Below are 13,655 nucleotides of genomic sequence, written 5' to 3'. Positions count from 1 at the left end.
CTCTATATAAAAGAATACAGGTGTTACTTGTACTTAACTGTGTGCATTTTGAGTTGTTTTGGGTAAAAGTTACTGGTGTCAGTAACTTTGAAATACATCAGAAATAAATTGGGGATATTTTTAGGTAGATAGTTAATAGTATGATTACTTTTTTATTGGTTATTTTATTTATTTAGATTTCAAATGTTATCCCCTTCCCTGTTTCCCCTTCACAAACCCCCATGCCACCAATCCCCTGCTTCTATGAGGGTGCTCCCCCACCCACCCACCCACTCCCACCTCCCCACCCTAACATTCCCCTACACTGGGGCATCGAGCCTTCATAGGACTAATGGCCTCTCCTCCCATTGATGCCAGACAAGGGCATCCTCTGCTACATATGCAGCTGGAGCCATGGGTACCTCCATGTGTATTCTTTAGTTGGTGATTTAGTTCTTGGGAGCGTTGGGAAGACTGGTTGGTTGATAATGTTCTTCCTATTGGTTTACAAATCTCTTCAGCTCCTTCAGTCCTTCCCCTAACTCCTCCACTGGGGTCCCTGTGCTCAGTATGTTTTCTTATTACCTTGTTTATCCTCCTTCCTTCTGTGCTTATTTTTCTTCTCCTTTCTAATTAGAGCCCCCCCCCTTTTCTCCATTTCCCCTATCAGATCACTTGTACCCTGCTGTCTCCTTCTGTATTCTTCTCCTACTGCTCTCTGCTCCCACCCTCCCGTGGCCCCTCCCGTGGTGGCCCCTTTACTCTCCTGGTCTCTGTAGTTGCTCCAGGACATGTACTCTCATCTGAAGACTTGGCTCTGGGAGGCTCAAGAACATGCAGTGTTTGTCTTTCTGGGCCTGGCTTATCTCACTCAATATCATTTTTGTTTCCTAGTTCTATTCATTTGCCTTCAGATTTCATGAGTTTATTTTTCTTTACAACTGAATAGTATTTCATACTGTGTACACACCACATATCATTATCCACTCATCAGTTAAAGGACATTTAGGTTGTTTCTATTTTTTTTTCTTTTTTTTTTGAATATGTATTTTTAAATTGATTAGGAATCTCGTATCATGCACCACAATTATGCTCACCTCTCAGTCTTCCCATGCCCACCCCTTCCTCCATAACTCCCTCCCATAAAAAGAAAATCCATTTTGTTTTGGCTATATATTCACTGGAGCATGGTTACATTCTTAGTGGCCCAGCTCCCCACAGAAAATGACATCTTTTTTCCACTTGCATCCAACCAGAAGCCTTCAACTGATAGAGCACTATGGCTGTCAGCGAGGGGCAGGTAGATATTCCACACCTACACCACTGCTTGCCTCAGTGAGAGGTGGGGCCAGCCCTTCTGTGTGTGGAATGTGTGTGATATATGCCACTGCCTGTATCATCATCATGGTGTGGGTCAAAAGGTGTGGGCCAGAAGGTGTGGGACTAACTCTCCTGTGTGTGGGCCTCCACCAGTACTGCCCGGACAGCAAGGGGCTGGGCCGGCTCTCCAGCGGTGGTGGGGTGGAGGTGGGGGACACACACACAGCTCTCCTGGGAGGGGCAGCAGAGCTGGCTCTCCATCGTCCATGGATATTAACATGACTTCAGGTGGCAGAACATCTGCATCCGCTTTAGTGGTAACAAGGGCCACAGATATCAACACAGCCCTTGGCTGTGGTAGCAGGACCACCAACCCAATCACGGCACTGAGCAGCTTCAGGCGCCATGAGCTTCAACATGACCCCAAGTGGCTACATTTACCACTCACGTCAGGATGGCCCCTGAGGGAGCAAAGCCCCAGTACATCACCAGCAGCACTGACTACAAACGTCCATTTTTTTATTCGCATGTATGCTTCATGAAGTCCTGGGGCAGCAGCACAGGCCACAATTACCAACACAGTCTCTTCAAGGACCACAAAGTGGTCTTTTGAGGCGGCCCAATTCAGCAAGTGAACCTTTCTTCATTTCCATCCTTGCACAGAGCCAGGGGGATCCCGCTGCCAAGCAGCAAGTTCAGGGGCTGAATCTGCATCTGCATAAACTCCAGGCTGCAGCACTTGTCCCCACCCCTCCACCCCCGCCCCCAACCCCTGGCAATAATAGCAGGTCGACCTCAGCCCTCTCTCTTACCTGTCACCCTCTTTTACCTGTCACCACCATCGCGTCTCCAGTTCCACCCCCTTTCATACTGCACACACTGCTCTGTTTTTCTACCTTTCCCAACTCTACATTACATATTTGTTTATTGTAGTGGCACCTACCTGTGCCGGGGCCGTGGGGCCCTGGGCACTGCTTGCCTGAGTCTGTTTCTTATTGTGAATAGAACAGCAATGAAGGTCTGTGGAATAGGATGTTGAGTCCTTTGGGCGTAGGCTAAGGATTGGAACTGATGGGCGTCTGGTAGATTTCCTTTAGCTTTTGAGGCATCTCTACACTGATTGCCAGACTGGCTGCACCACTTTGCTGTCCCACCAAATTACTACAAACCAAGTGGCTTAAAGCAATGATATATTCCTTTGTAGCCCTGGTTCCCAGATGTCACGGTGCCCCCTTGCACTTTTCAAGGCTTCGGTGAGAACAACCGCTGCCGCTTCCTACTTTCTGTTGACTGCTGGCCATCCTGGCATGCCTTGGCTTGAGGCTACACCATTCTAACTTCCACCTCTATCTTTACGTGTCCTTCTTTTTAGAGTCTTGATTTCCTTCTGGCCTCCTTCCCCCCAAGGACACTGGTTTTGGGGATTTAGGTCTCTCTCCAATCTGGGACAACAATCTAGTGAAACATGTCTACAAAAATGCGTTTCCAAATGGCAAGTTCTGAGGCTCAACGTGATGTGGCTTTTCAAAGGAGCTTCCCTGACTACAGGGGCTGTGTGAGAAAAGCAGTATCTGAAGGCGCTACCTGTGTGGGGTTGGTGTGGGTGGGGCTCTGTCTAGTAAGTGCTGTGAAGAGACACCATGACCACGGGAACCTTTATAAAAAAAAGGTTGAGCCGCGCAGTGGTGGTGCACGCCTTTAATCCCAGCACTTGGGAGACAGAGGCAGGTGGATTTCTGAGTTCGAGACCAGCCTGGTCTACAGAGTGAGTTTCAGGACAGCCAGGGATACACAGAGAAACCCTGTCTTGAAAAACAAAACAAAACAAACAAATAAATAAATGAAAAAGGTTGACTTGGGGGCTTTTTAACAGTCTCAGAGGCTTAGTCTGTTATTCCTATGGCTGGGAACATGGTGGTACACATGGCACCTATGGCAGCTGAGAGCTTTACTTCCAGACCTGAAGGCAGAAGGAAGAGAAAAAGAGAGACACTGGGTCTGGCTTGAGCTTTTGAAACCTTAAAGCCCACCCCCCAGTGACACACTTCATCCAACAAGGCCACACCCACTTCAAGGCCACACCTCCTAATCCCTCTCAAGTAGTGCCACTTTCTAATAACCAAGCATTCAAATCTATGAGCCTATGAGGGTCATTCCAGTTCAAACCACCACAGGCTTCCAGCAGACAGGATGTGGGGAGTGTTCCACCTACAGGCATTTAGAAAGCAGCCCTGGTAAACACATGGGTAATGTTAGTTCTGTTGGGAATCAGGCTTGTTGGTGGCCAGTTTTGATTCCTTGTGGCCCAGAGAGACCTGTTCATTTTTCATCCAAAGAGATGGCTGCTGGGTACGTGTACTGGCTGGTTTTGTGTGTCGAGTTGACACAAACAGGAGTTATCACAGAGAAAGGAGCCTCCCTTGAGGAAATGCCTCCATGAGATCCAGCTGTAAGGCATTTTCTCAATTAGTGATCAAGGACGGGAGGGCCCATTGTGGGTGGTGCCATCCCTGGGCTGTCCTGGGTTCTATAAGAAAGCAAGCTGAGCAAGGCAGGGGAAGCAAGTCAGTAAGCAGCATCCCTCCATGGTCTCTGCATCAGCTCCTGCTTCCTGACCTATTTGAGTTCCAGTCCTGACTTCCTTTGGTGATGAACAGCAATGCAGAAGTGTAAGTTGGATAACCCTTCCCTCCCCAACTTGCTAACCCTGACTAAGACAGTATAGAAGCACTGGAAGGGAGAGCAGACACTAAGTAAATATTGGAGCTTCTCTCATTTACCAGGCTCTGTATAGTGGGTTTTTTTTTTTTTTTTGTTCTGTTTTGTTTTTTCAGTAAGCACGTGGAAAGCAGTGTGCTGGTTAGTTTTGCTTGCCAATTGGACATACCTGGAAAGAGGCAAGTTCAACTGACAACCTGCCTCCATCAGATTGGCCAGTAGGCATGTGTTGAACATTTTCTTGATTGCTAATTAAGGTAGGAGACCCCACCCCACTGTGGGCAGGGCCACTTCTGAGCAGGAAGTCCTCGGTTGTATAAGAAAGCCAGGTGAGCAAGCCAGGGGATGGAAGCCAGGTCTCTGCTGCAGTTTTCGCCTTCAAGCTCTTGCCTCGAGTTCCTACCTCGGCTTTCCTAATGATGGACCGTAACAAGTAAGCTAAATAAACCCTCACTTCAGGGTCCCAAAGGCAGACTTGGTGGCTCTGCTTGGTTTCTTTGTTCCTCTTCTCAGTGTGGCTACCTTGAGTATAAATGCCCTTTTTCGGATTTCTACTATTACTTTGCCTCTTTTTAATTGGCTTATTGAAGACAGTTCTTAGACCCGATGTGGAGCACCAGTTGTGACCCTCAAGTCTGATAACACTAGACTGGCTTGGAAGTGATTTGAAGGCAATTTATGGGTACTTAAGATTATATCATTGTGGTTGGTCAATGGAAAGACGGGCATAATTGTGTGATGAAATTCCAATTTTGGCCAGCAGATGGCAGCATTGTCCAGCAGCAAACTGCTTGTTGGTACCATCCCCTCCCCCAAGCTCCTCTTACACCTCTTTCCCTCCCTGTTGGGTTAAGGTGGAATGGGAGAAACTGGGCAAGACAGAGGAGTTGTTAACACTGGTCTCTTTTTCCATTTTCAAGTAGGCTCTCCCTCTTAAACACTGTGTTGCTTGTGTTAGCTCCTTCAAACCTTTCTGAAGGGAAAAACCTGAGTTATGGGGAACCTGAAGCTATTTTCAATATTTTAGAAAATATGACTTGGTGCAATGTCAGCTGCTTATGCTGGAACTATTCTGGGTTATGTGATAAATCAGACTGTCTTGGGCTGGGCAAAGATTGCAGCTAGAAGTCTTAACTGCCTTGCAGTATGTCAGGAAATACTTCTCAATGAGTTCAGTCAGCCATAAAATCCTTCTAAACATCTTAGAACCTTGGTTGATACCTAAGAAAGCATGAATGGTAAAAATACCAAGATTCAGTATCTTGGTGGGAACACTAAGACTGTTCAAATATTGAAAAGCTGCCTCTCATGAGAAAACTGGAGGGACCTGGGTTTGGGAATGGGTTTGAGATAGGTTTAAAGTATATCAAATTTTTTGAGTTTCATAATCAATTTTCTTCTTCTTCTTCCTTTTCCTCTCCCCCTTACTCTCCGCCTGTCTGTCTGTCTCAACTGAAGTCAAGCTCTGTACATGCTAGACCAATGCTCTACCATTGAACTACATCCTGGCCCATTTTTCTACTAGGTTAAATTAAATAAGATAAGTAAAAAGTATAGAGAACCCAGCACAGCACCCAGGTGAACCAAGCACAGCACCAGTGCTGCTGAGGCTTACAAAGTACGGATGAACATAAGGCTTGTTATGAACCTAATATGGAGGCCAACGGGGAGATGCAGAAACAATGGGTAGAAGACAGAATTGCTTAGTTTCTGAGGCATTGAATTTAGTTGTGTGTGTGTGTGTGTGTAGGTGGTGTGTGTTTTAAGGTTAAGTTTTTAGAGGTATCCTTGGGCAATTGAACACACTTTAAAGAAATGTCCTTCCCTCAGGAGGGGTGATTAGTGACTGACATTCCTAGCCAGATCCTACTTTACCTGTCTGCTTCACAGCATGCATCAGACATACATTATCTGCTGGAAGGTCTGTTGGCTTCGTAATGACTTGCTACTTGGCTCACTATCTGGTATGTGAGGATGTGTATGCAGCCAGTCCTGAAGTAGATAATCTTGTCTGACAAGGGCTGGAGAAAGACTCTGGGGATATGAGTGTGGAAAGAGGGATTCGTATCCCTCACATGCAAAGACACGAGGCAGGATGAGAGTCTTTCTGTTCAAGAAGTGCAGGTCAGAAAGGTCCTGAGGCTGCCTGGTCAGCCTTTGCAAAACGGAGTTGGGTTGGCAAGGTTACCATAGTGACAAGTTCTAAGTGATCCCGAGTAGGATGTGCATGCCATACCATTTTGTGATTCCTAGTCTGCTGAGAAGCAGGGCCTTTGCCAGCTGCCCTGAGCTTGCAGAGGTCAAGACCTTGAGTTCCTTTAGCTGCAGCTCTGAGAGTCTAAGACACAGACTCCTTGGTAGGCATGAAGATTGGGACAAGGGCCAGGGCTAGGTAATAAAGGTGGCAGACTTCCAAGATGGCCAGCTTCTTCCTTACCCTCTCCCTATCTGTCTGCCTACCAGGGAATCTGTCTAACTCTTAGCTGCTTCAGTAAGGAGGAGGGTTGTGGAAGTTCGAATGGGAATTCTCCAGGATGTCTAATAGCCCTGTTTATGATGGCTATGCTGTCTAGTGAGTTGTATTTTCTTTGTGTGAGAAATAAGTACATACAGATATCCATAAAGATTTAAGCTAGTTGTTCTCAGTGTTAATTGCACACACTAGGTCAGGTGAACAAGAAGACAGAACCTTTGTTCTCAAGGGGTTCACTCGTAAACTAACTTGTCTCCAAAGGAAGAAGAATGTCTTTCCTGTCTTAATTGCTATGTGACAAGGCACAGGGAACATAGTGGCCTAAGATTACAAGCATTTGATTTGTCTTGTATTTCTTTTTTTTTTTTTTTTTTTTTTCTCGGTGGGTCAGGAATTTAAGAATGGATCTGCTGAGTGGGTCTAGCTTGAGACTTTCCAGGTAAATGTAGTCAGATGCTGACAGAGCCTGAAGTCAACAGAAGGCTTCATCGAGGCAGAAATGGTGTTCTGGAGATGGTTCTCCAGGGTGGGGGATATCGATGTTTTATGATTTAGCCACATTTGTTGATGGGTTAGGAAGAGAAGTTTATGAAGGCAGCTCTCACAAAAGCTTCATCTCTTAAAAAGATGGAGGTGCCAAGGAATTTGTGAACATACTTTAAAATCACCCTCTAGGTCTATGCCCACGTTTTCATAGATCTTTAAAAGCTATGTGCCCACATATTAATTCATTCAATCAATATTTATTGAGCACCTAGTATTTGTTAAGAGGCTCAACATTGTAAAAATGCCCCTCTATTTTTTTTTCCTGGGACTTTGGAAATCGTGAATAATGAGGATCAAAGAGACTTGAAGTTTATGTAGAAATCAACAGACCTAGGTAGTGATGTTTTCTCAAGTAAGAAATAGACCATCAAACCAAGTAAAGCTGCAAGTCAACCAGTTGCAAATTAACAGTGCAATTGTGCCTGTTTCAAGTGTGTTCTCAGTCTCTCTTTATTTTGGAGATCCTTCTGTGGTTGTAATGGTTGCCTAGCTACCGGAGCTGTGCTTCCCCTTCACTCTGGGAGTATTTGAGCAGAGTAGCTCAATAGCATTAACATTCCTGGGGTTTCCCAAGCAGCAGACAAACTGCTGGATGCTGAGCTCCGATGCCCACCTAGCAGCGCTGAGGATGGATGTCAAGGTGGGAAGGCTCTGGGAGAAACAGAATCCGCTTAGACTGTGGGAACAGATGTGCACAGAAGCAAGTCTTTCTCCCCACGAGAGCAAAGAATGACATACTCCATATCCGAGAAAGGATAGCAGCTATTTAAAAATGTCGTTGGTGCTTGCTTCAGCAAGTCTCGTGCTGAAGTCAGAATAGCATAGAAAGATAACACATGAGAATACCCCACAGGTTCAGATTAGAAGCTATGCATTTTAGGACACGGACATGGGCAAAACTCAGTTCACAGTGTTCTCTATAACATCCATGGAGTCAGAAAAAGAAAATATGATTAAGATCATTTAAAAAAAATTTTTTTTATATTTTTTTACATTTCAGATGCCATCCCCTTTCCCCATTTCCCCTCCTTAGAAAAACCCTGTCCCATGCCCCCCTTTCTTTTTTGCTTTTATACATTTTTAAAAAATGTTAATCAAAGGATTTATAAGTTTGGTAATGCTCAATCAGAAGCGTAACCCAATACCCAACCTAGATATAAAAACTATCTTTGACTGGTGGAGACATGTGAACATCTGCCTCTATGCCCCCTCTCTCTTTCTCTCTCTCATCATCTAGCTTCTCCTCTCCTTCATCTTCTCTCCTTACTCCAGATTAAGATCATTTTCTAAATGATTTTTTGGAATAAATTAAATCTGACAAAAGTCTCTTGCGCAGTATGCAAGACTCCAGACTAAAAGCCCTATTGAAATGAAAAAAAAAAAAAAAAAAAAAAGCTAATGTTTGACATCTGTCACTTGCCCAGTAATAAATATGAAAAGGACAATTTGTCAAGCTAGGCACTGGGAAGACAGACATAAATAAAATAGATGCATTTCAGGTCTCCAGGTATAACAGCTTAGAAAGGCTCCTGACAAGAAGGGAGACAAATTCATGTAGCCGTCAGACTCCAGTAGGTGAGGTGGCGATCTTGATAGCTACCTGGGGACCTTGGAACTACCCACAGCCATCTTTCTGGAAACTTTGTTGGGCATGTCCATACTGGGTGGTACCTATATAGCAGTCTTGCTATATCACCCCAGTCTAAGGTGTCCAATTGATCCCTGGAGAGAAACCAAAGCTAGAGCTCTTCCTCTTGCCATTCTGATTATTTCACAGAAACTGTCTCTTTCTGCTTCCTTCTTCCTCTTCTTTCGAAAACACTGTGTTCACTTGAATGGGAAATTCACGGTTTCCTGAGCCCAGAAGGGAATAAAATGACCAAAGATGCTGATAGGACATACAGCCAAGTGAAAGTGCAAGTAGTAACTACAGCAGAAGCACATTGGACAGATAGACCATTTTAATTTGTTTCCTTTTTTTGTCCATCAGATGCCCTTCTCAGTTTGGAGTGGCAGCACTTCAGTCTTAGCCATTGTGATTTGGATGGGTGGGGGGTCTCATCTAGCCCCCAGTAAGGGTAGGATCAATGGATTATATATGATCAACAGGAGAAGACAGCATACATTGTTCTGAAACCATGATTGTCATTAAAGTAATGTTTACTGGAATCATGAAACCATAGACACGGCACCTTCTTAACAGTGAGGTTGCTAATTGCTAAAGTATAACCCCTGAACTGTATTGGTCATTGCAGAAGAAAGTTATTATTGAGAGTAAGGTCAGCTCAAGGAATTATTTGGTAATGAGGAAGGCTTGGACCCAGCCTTACCCGAAGCCTATTTCAGTTACATTAGTCAATAAGTCATCTAGCTAATTTGAAGGTAATTTGAGTGGGAATTTTGCTATGTCCCCTAACAAGTGCCCTGGTTCATGAAGTGGGATATTTAATACAAGTAGTCAGCAGAAAGGCTTTAACGCAGAATGGTGATGTGATTGCAGTTAGCATGGGTTTGATTAGAGAACGTGGTGGGTGAAGGCATCAGGGATGAAGCCGCAACACTTACCATCATGGGATAATGATAACATCAGGGAATGTGAGGATGAGAAGCAAAGAAGTCAAGGGAAAGTGAGGAGCAAGGACACGGGGAGGAAATGAACATGTTCGGGGGAGGAAATGAACATGTTCGTAGAGACGTTGACTGCCAGCGCTGGCATCCAACCTGTGCATGGAGATTTGGGATGGAAACATGGAGAACTGGCATTCTAAAGTAGCAATTAAAATGCAGTGGAGTGAGTGACAGCACTAAGGGGGCATGCAGTATATCATTAAGGAAAATGGGTCATGGGTTGACTGAAAGGGATGCTAGAGGAAGCAATGGCATTAATGGAAGAGGTTTCCCATAATGCTATGTTTGTATGTGTATGGACATGAGTGGTCCTGACCCCCTGGGAGCTGGGGCTTTGTGTCAGTCCCCACTAGGCTCACTTGAGTTTGTTTTCATTATATCTATGATTCAGCTTGTACCATGGACCAGGCTAGGATTTGAAATAAAATCTTCCCGACTATAGAAGGCGCTTGGGTCCTGCTATGCATTGACTATGGGTGGGGAAACTGAGCAGATATGTATGAAATTGTTTTAAAGGTATAACTTAACAATTATGTGTATGAACTGACATTACTATCCTTTGTTATTGATGACCTGTGTTTATGGTGGCATTTTGCATGTGTGCGTATGGTACTTGTGAATGTGTGCATTATAGATGATAAAGCATGCATGCATGTAAAATAACACTCACAGTATCTGCATAATTATTCTGATAAATGTATTTATTTGTACATGATATATTTTCTAAGGTGATAAAGTGTATTTAGTAGTTAGGAAGCAAGTTATTAGCATTGAAGATATAGTCTAAAGAATTTACTCTAATAAAAAAATTTAGGTGCTATGTACTAGTATCAGAACATTGCAAATACTTCCTATAGTCTTGGGTGTTGGTAAGCAGGACTGTTGCTAAGAGGTGACTTTGTTCTCACCAGAGCCTTGTGAAAGATTGGATTTGAGACTTGTTAGGAGCCGGAACCTCTATTTGGTATCACTGAGTTCTTCTGACTCTTATCAATTTACTATCATCTTCAAGAGTTTGACTTGAATCCTTTAAAGTGTATTGTGTTACTTCTCAGCTCAGAACACAGTGTTTATGTTTGCTCGGAAAAAGTGTGTGCTATGGTGATGCCTGAGTGATGCTTTCTGTAAATGTCAATTAGGTCAAGGTGGTTGATAGTGTCCTTCAAGTTTTCTACATCCATCCTGCTTTTTCTGTCTTATCACTCTATCGATTATTGAGTCATGGTTATTAAAATTGCAAGCTATAACTGCTGGTTTTAAAACTTTCCTTTCAGTTTAAATGAGATTTTGCTTCACATAACTTAAAGCTCTATACATTATTAGGTATGCCAACATTTGGGATTGTTCCATTCTGAAATATCTTATTTCTATGAAATGACCTTTACAGTCTTTGCTTTGAAGTGTCTTTTGTTTGGATATAATAAGCCACTCCATTATTGAAAGATTAGCATTAGCATGCTGTAGCTTTACACAAGTTTTTATTGTTGTATTTGTCTTTGTGTCTAAGTGCTTCTCCTATGAGCAGCATACAATTGGATCTTAGTTTATTTTTTCACATTTCGAAGATCTCTGCTTTTTAGTTAGGAGGATTAGTCCATTTATACTTAATGGGAGTAGTGAAATGATACATTTATATTCGTCATCTTGCTGGTTTTCAAAAAAAAATCAGAACATTATATTATTTAATCTACTTTTCTTGACTTACTTGGGAATGAAATTTAAAATTATTATTATTAATGCTATTTTCTCAATTGTTGTATATCACACATGGTTCTGAATTTCAAAAGGATGTTTTTCACATAAGAATCAAACATACCTTGGGTATATCTTACCTCCTGTATCTCATACCCTCTCCTTTTCACACCATCCATCTCCCTTTCTATATTTCCACTGTCATGTTACACAAAACCCCAGTAATTTTATGTAACTATACAAAAGTCTATAGAATGATATTTTTATCTTTCCTGTTGATCTAATTTAAATTTTATGGTGTGGTTTTGTCCGTGATGATCTCATTTAGCTCTTCTGTGTTTGGGAAAGTAGTTTGAATATGTTTAGTGGTTGCAGAATTTTTGGCAGGTAGTTTTCTGTTAGTATTTGTACTCAGCACATTGAAGATTCTGCACCTGGGCTAATAAAGTTTATCAAATTTAAGCATCTTGAGGCTGGCAAGATGACTCAGTAAGAGAACTAGCCACCATGCCTGGTGACCTGAGTTCCATTCGGAGCTGTGGTCTGAGTGCAGCATCTTGGAAGCAGGATCTCTGGATACTTCTTAGGCTGCACTAGAACAGTGCTCAGCTTTGGGCTCACTATTCCCACAAGTGTGGCACAAAAAGACCCTGTAGATGCCCTGCTGACATCCCAGAAAACCTAACCTGGAGTGAAGGTTGAGCCCTCTGTCCTATAAACATTTTTATACTCCCCCCCTGCCCCCCCCAGCTTTGAGTAGATTCCTTAGAAAATGCTAATTAGTTAGATACTTGGGGAAGAGCTTTTGAAAACCTCTAAAAATAGGGTCTCTACTTTTAGCTTTCTCTTTTCTGATTATTTTTTTTTCTTCAAACTCAAATGACCTTGGTTTCCCTAGAATCTCAGATTATTTTTAATAGAAATAAATAAATTAATTCTATTACTTCTCAGTGAGATGACAAGTTGATTTATTTATTGCTTTATTGGTTATCACTCTTTGTGGGTTTTTAAGTGTTTTTCTCTCTAGGATTTAAAATATTCATACCTGGTATTTCAATTCTATTTGGAGCTGCTTTTTTTTCCCTACTTCAGCTAAAACATGGGTGTCACCCTACAATCTAGATGATGTCACCCTCTTTGCACTACAGTTCAAGTAAACCTTGGGAGACTACCAGTCAATGCTATGGTTTTGGATACTATGTATTTGTATAATAAATTTGCTCTTTTATAACAACCCTCTCATAGGAATGTATCAATTTATCCAAGACTCAACATACTCTGTGAGACCAGCATTAATTACCTGTGAGAACTATGCAATTATTTAAAATACAAGTTAGTGAAGGCCTTGATAAACTGATGGTATATCAAAAAATTCTACGGTGAGTTTTTCCTAAGTAGAGATTGTAAACAAGTGACTGCCAAACACGAACACACGAACAGTGTGTGTGTGGCTGACTTAATGCAAGACTGCTTGAATTTTAAGTCATTTTTTTAATTAGGAAGAAGCTTTGAGTTTCCACTCACAGAATTTATTGGAACAGATATTGTCAGGTGTCTATATTGATCATAAAATAAAGATTCTATTGGAAAACACCAGTGGTTATAAATGTGTCTCATGAACTAAGTTTTAGGCTAGGGAGTCCTGGGTGAAGTTAGCTAATTAAAGTTCAGCAGGTCTTGCCCACTCGTTCATCACACATCCCCACTTGCAGGTACCAACCAATCCTTGGCTGAAATGTGTTCACAAGGCACATGCTTCAGTGTAGTGACTGTGTCAGGGCTACCACAGCAGGAGCCCAAAGTCTAAGACTGAGACAATGACAGATGTCACCTTCTTTCTGAGTCCTCTCTGTTTTCATGTGTCTCTCCTCAATGTGTGCTCATCTCTGGTGTCTCTGTGTGTCTACATTTCATTTTCTTCTTCTTCTTTTTTTTTTTTTTTACACCTTTTTCATGAACAATGTATTTGGGGTGGGATTCATATGCCACGTGCTTATTTGGAGCTCAGAGAATTTGTAGTAACTAGTATTCACTTCTCAGATGAATTTCAAAGACTGATATCAGGTTGTCAGGACTGGAGGCAAGCGCCTTTACTCACTGAGCCATCTTGTTATTTCCTTCTTTTTGAGATAGGGTCTTTCTATGTAGCCCATCTTGGCTTTGAACTCCTGATTCTCTTATCTCTCCCTCTAAATGCTGGACCATGCTGAGCAGATTTCCTCTTAGAGAGGCACCAATGACATGGGATTAGGGGCTAACTTCTGGCTTCATTTTTGTTTGCTTAACTCTTTAAAAGGTC

This window comes from Arvicanthis niloticus, chromosome 13 (assembly GCF_011762505.2).
Source record: "Arvicanthis niloticus isolate mArvNil1 chromosome 13, mArvNil1.pat.X, whole genome shotgun sequence".
In the NCBI taxonomy this organism is placed as follows: Eukaryota; Metazoa; Chordata; class Mammalia; order Rodentia; family Muridae; genus Arvicanthis; species Arvicanthis niloticus.
Note: the sequence above shows the minus strand (reverse complement) of the source record.